Raw genomic sequence first — 5,937 nt, forward strand, 5'->3', positions numbered from 1 at the left:
AGCAGAGCTATTACAAGGGTTTGAGTGAAGGTTTATCCCGCGAGGGATGAAGGCTTGTCCCGAGAGGGATGAAGGCTTGGGCTGACTACAGCTTCGTTTTGAAGGCAAATCTGGCTTTGAGCAGAGTTTGTGCTTGCATTTGTTTGTTTGATTGAGTGTCCTTATTCCTGGTTTCTCTTTCTTCTTATATAGACAACTCGGCTTGGTCTCCTGTAGCAGCAACCTTGCCCGAATGCGGTTTGAAGGGTGATGACTCATTAGCTATTTTACATGTACTGCCACCATAAAGTACTTTATGGGCTGTGTAGCTGGTCAGTCTATACCACTTGGCCTTTGGGTAGGTAAGCAAGTGGTCTTCATGAGCTGCACCAAGTCAGAAAAGGCCCTTTCCTGTTTTCTGGGCTTCGGCTGGGCTTAGGCCGGGCTCTTCCCTAGGCATCCCTTTGGGCCAGCTCCTTTCTTAAGCCCAAAGTTCAAGTTTTGATCCAAACAGTGCCCCCTTCAATTAATGTTAAGGTTGGAATCCCAGGCGCCATCATTGATTGAATATCCATATGCGTGTATATTAATCTTTTGGAACTTTGTGTTTTCTAGATAGAATGAAGGCAACCCTGTGCCTCTTGCTCTCCTCACGACCTTTGAACTATCCTCTGGGGGCTCTATAAATTCTGGCTCGGAACCTCTTCTGTCAAGCCATTAAATCCTCTTCGGCCTTCTCTTCCATCTTCCTCGAGCGTTCAGAAACTGAGAAATGGGTTCCTCAGGCTTTGAGTGGGGTTTCCTAAAATTCCCTTTTCGTGAGAAAAAGGGTTTTAATCAAATGACTGCTATCTCCAACACCCTTGGTCGAACACCCCGCTATCTCTAACACCCTTGGTCAGGCGGTTTCTTCTCGAAGGCTTGTCTTCCTGCTTGTTGCGGTGATAAGTCGGGCTTCACCATCACTTATGGTGATGGTCCTGTCTGAAGATCCTCTACCAGGCTCATGTTGGCCGCACAACCCGATCACCTGATCGGGTTCCATCCATGAAGACATCGGAAAATCAGCTGAAGATACCATTGCATCCAGAAGGAGAATTGATTGTAATACGTCGGCTTTGAATCTTTTGTAAATTTCATCAATTTGTCGAAATGAAATATACATTATCTCAGCAACTCTTGTCTTTCCATCTTCTTGAATGATTGATAAATATACACTGCACATTGATATCTCGAAGCTTGCTTTACCTTGCATCCTCTTCAACATAACAATCTCTAACATCCCACAACGTAGGACAATATTTCTTTAAGAATTTAACATCAATGGGATGTTTCTGCCTGTTTCCTTCAAGGTCCGCCAAGCAGTATCCTCCTCTATCCAAAACGCGATTAATAATGAAAGGACCTTCCCATGTCGGGCTCCATTTTCCAAAGCCCATGAGCTGAGCTCCTAGAGGGATGACTGTCTTCCAGACTAAATCCCCTTCCCTGAAAGACTTCATCTTTACCTTTTTGTTATAAGCTAGGGCAACGGCTTGCTTTCTTTCTTGAATCTGGTTCAAAGCTTCAATTCGGGCTACATCCAAGTCTTCAATTCCTTGACACATGGCTTCGATGTACTCTTCACTATGCAACCCAAATTGATTTTGAATTTTTACAGAACTTACATTGATTTCCACGGGGAGCACTGCATCTTGCCCGAAAGTTAAAGCATAAGGAGTTGTCCCTGTTCCTGCCCTCTTGGAAGTTCTGTATGCCCACAAAGTGTTCCCCAGATTTTCATGCCACTTTTCTGGACTATCAATCACCATTCTCTTGATAATGTTGACCAGGATCTTGTTGTTGGCTTCTGCCTGGCCATTTGATTGAGGGTAGTACGGACTGGACTGGATCATCTTTATTTTGTACTTACTTGCAAACTCCTCAACTTCTTTTGAAATAAAAGATGGTCCACGATCCGTCACTATAGTTTCGGGCACCCCATATTTGTACAGAATCTTGGTCTCGATGAAATTCTTGATTGTGGTTGAAGTTATGGATTTTACTGCTGATGCTTCCACCCACTTGGTGAAATAATCCGTTGCTACAATTATGAAGGTATGCCCTTTACTAGAAGCTGGATAGATTTGCCCGATGAAGTCCATCGCCCATCCTCTGAAGGGCCAAGGCTTGACCACTGGATTTAAAGGTACCGAGGGCATATGCTGGAGAGGTCCGTGCCTTTGACATTCTTCACAACCTCGGGCATAAGACTTGCAATCTTTTTCCATGTCGGGCCAGAAATAACCATACCTTCTAAGCAACCATCTCATCTTCGTTCCAGCCTAATGTGCTCCACATACTCCCTCATGTACTTTGGCCATTACCCTCATGGATTCTTCTTGGCCCAAGCATTTCAACAGTAACCCATCTAGAGTTTTCCTTAGCAAGTTCTTTGCCCATAAGACATACTTGGTTGCTTGTTGTCTATCCTTCTTGCTTGTAGGCGAAGAGGGATCCTTCAAATGATGAATGATAGGTGACCTCCAATCTTCTATCTCGGCTTCTAACACCATTATATCTAGACTGAATCCCCTTTCTAAGATGGAAGGAAGGTTTCTTCTTTGGATCTCGACATCTACCCCATATTTTCTCTCCTGTATTGGCACTCCTGAGGCTAGTTGTGCCATCTCGTTGGCCGCTAAGTTGGATCCCCTGGGAACATGATTGACCGATATCTCATAATCCCAGAAACTCAATAATTGCGTAGCTGCCAAGTAATACCCCGCCATGGTAATATGTCTGCACTTGAACTCCTCATTTAACTGGTTTATTACCAACTCTGAATCCCCAAAGACCTCTACCTCTACTGCCCCCAGATCCATCAAGATTTCCAGACCAATTATTAAGGCCTCATACTCTGCCCGATTATTAGTATTTCCTTGGTAGTCCAGGAGAAATGAATAATAATGATAAACCCCCTAGGGTTTACAATTACAATCCCCGCTCCTGAAGCCTTCTGAGTGTGAGATCCATCGAAATACAACTTCTAATGAGTGATCCAGAGACCAGCTACTCTTCTTATCTCTTGCTGGACCCAATCTTCTTTGCCCGAAATATCTTTTCTTGGCGGGATCCAAATGCTAGTAACCTCCAGGCTTCCTGGGATATTGATTACCTCACTTTGAGATTCTTGGTGCTCGGCCAGGAAGTCAGCAATTGCTTGGCCTTTGACTGCCCTTTGGGGTATGTACTGAAAACTGAATTATGATAATGCTAGAATCCATTTCCCAATCCTTCCTGTGAGCATTGGCTTTGACAACATGTACTTTATCACATCTGTCTTGGCGATGATGTGCATGTGACAAGGTAACATGTAATGCCTTAATTTACTGGCAGTGAAATATAAAGCCAAGCATAATCTCTCTACTGGCGAATACCTTGTCTCTACCTCGGTCAGAATTCTACTGAGGTAGTACACTGCCTGCTCATTCCCGCCTTCATTATTTTGGGCTAGCAAACTCCCGATTAACTTTTCTGAGGCAGAAATATACAGCTTCAAGGGTTTTTCCCTTTGAGGTGGCACCAACACTGGTGGAGAAGTCAAATAGGCCTTGATGCTGTCAAAGGCCTGTTGGTGTGGTGGTCCCCATTGGAAGTTCTCTTTATCTTTCAATCTTAGTAAAGGAGTCAGCGGCTGGATCTTGCCTGCTAAATTAGCAATGAATCTCCTCAAGAAGTTAATTTTGCCCAGTAGCCTCTGGAGTTGCACCTTGTTGGTGGGTGAAGGTGACTCCATTATTGCCCGAGATTTGTTCTTGTCCACTTCTACACCTTTTTGATGCACCAGGAATCCCAAGAAGTTGCCCGCTCTTACTCCAAACGCGCACTTCTTTGGATTCATATTTAATTTGTGGATCCTCATCCTTGCTAATGTTTGTCTGAGATCTTCCAGATGCTGTTCTTATGTCTTGGACTTCACCACTATGTCATCGATGTATACTTCCATGCTCTGGCCAATTAGATCGTGAAAGATGGCATTCATTGCCCTTTGGTAAGTTGCACCAGCATTCTTGAGCCCAAATGGCATGACCAGATATTCATATGCCCCCACATGACCGGGACACCTAAAAGCTGTTTTGTGTATATCTTCTGGAGCCATCTTTATCTGATTATACCCAGCATTCCCATCCATAAAAGATAGGACTTTATGTTTTGCTACTGTATCTATGGATAAATCGGCCATGGGCATGGGATACTCATCTTTTGGTGTAGCGCCATTAATATTTCTGTAATCCACACAACATCGTACTGCTTTTGTTACAGCTTTTAAAACGGGTACAATGTTGGCCAACCACTCCACATATTTGGCTGGTCTGATAAAGCCAGCTTTTACTAGCCTTTCAATCTCTTATTTGACATTTTCTTCTATCTCATTTGACATCCTTCGTGGTGCTTGCTTAACAGGTTTGTATCCCTCCTTGATGGGCATTCTATGTTCCACCAAGGCTGAATCTAAACCTGGCATCTCAGTATAATGCCAACCAAAACAGTCTTTGAACTCTTGCAAAAGGTAAATAATCTTTGCCCGATCATCAACCCCCAATAAACCACTAATTTGTATTGGTCTTGGATCCTCCTCTGTTCCTAGATCAATAATTTCCAGAGGATCCTGGACTTCTGGTGGTGGCTTATCAGGTTCTGCACACAAAAATTCGACCAGCTCCAGGCTCTCGGGCAAGTCATCTGGCCCATCTAGGTCATAAATGCACTCGGCTATTTGAATGGCCCTTTCCAATTCTTCTCTGCAAGATTCCTCCTTGCTTTCATGCTGGCTGGTTGAAGTTCCCACCTGCCATTCCTGCTCTTCCTTGTCCAAGAGCTCCATTTCTTGCCTTCTTCCCTTCCTATATACCAACAATCTTTTAATCAGGGATCTGACTGCCGTTACCTGATCTTTCTTCTTTTGTTCAGTCATTGATGGTGTAGGGGATTTGGGAGGATACAAGGTCTATCCCACTCATCTCTAGTAAGGAGCATTCCTTGTTCCAAAAGCTTTTGGGCCGTCACCTTGGTAGGGCGGCCGTTCTCGTCAGCTCCTGAACACTTCAAGATTCCTACGTTGGGGTTGTAGAAACTTGCTTCCGCAACATTGGCTGTGGGGAGAAATGGCCGTGATCCAGCCTCTACCATCTCCCAAAAACCTGGTCCTTCTGTGCCCGCTTCATGGTAAACAGCCACTTTTTGATGAAGAATGGAGGGTATGGCCAGACTTTGGTGGATCCAATCTCTTCTGAGTAAGGCCCCATAAGTGGAAGTGCAGTCCACTACAAAGAATGCCAGCATGATCTGTTTAGATCCCAAATCCACTTCTAAAGGCAATATCCCATGAGTTTTGATGATAGCGCTTGAGAAGCTAGAGACCGTGAGGTCTGTGGGAATAAGATCCTCCGTGCCTCTTCCCATTTTCCTCATTTGCTTGGCTGGTAACACATTAACATCTGCTCCCCCATCAATTAGAATTCTCTTGAAGGGCACACCTTCCAAATGAGCAGCAACATATATGGGCTTCAAATGATTGGCCAACGAGCTGTTCGGGCGGCTAAACACCATTTTTTCTGTGTAAATCCTGAAAGGACTATCTTTGGACACTTCAGTGGATTCAGCCTTGCCCGACTCTCCTTCTTCGACTACCTCCATATTGACATATGCCATCATTGGCTCAGTTGTCAAGTAATCACCCTCCATAGTAGCGGGCTGATCAGGTCTGGCACCAAACATGGCGGATAATACATACGCCATGTTGATATGAAAATTACTAGGCTCGGGCATATCTTCTTTATTGCCCCAAATCTGGTCCATGAATTCATCCAACCAAGCCATTGCATCGGCTGGAAGTAGTGGTTCTGGTGCCCACTCCTGTTGATTCATGCCCACATACAGCGTTTGCTTTGGAACTTCACCAAAAGTATCCACCAA

The sequence above is a fragment of the Malus sylvestris genome, chromosome 14 (assembly GCF_916048215.2).
Source record: "Malus sylvestris chromosome 14, drMalSylv7.2, whole genome shotgun sequence".
NCBI classification, from domain to species: Eukaryota; Viridiplantae; Streptophyta; class Magnoliopsida; order Rosales; family Rosaceae; genus Malus; species Malus sylvestris.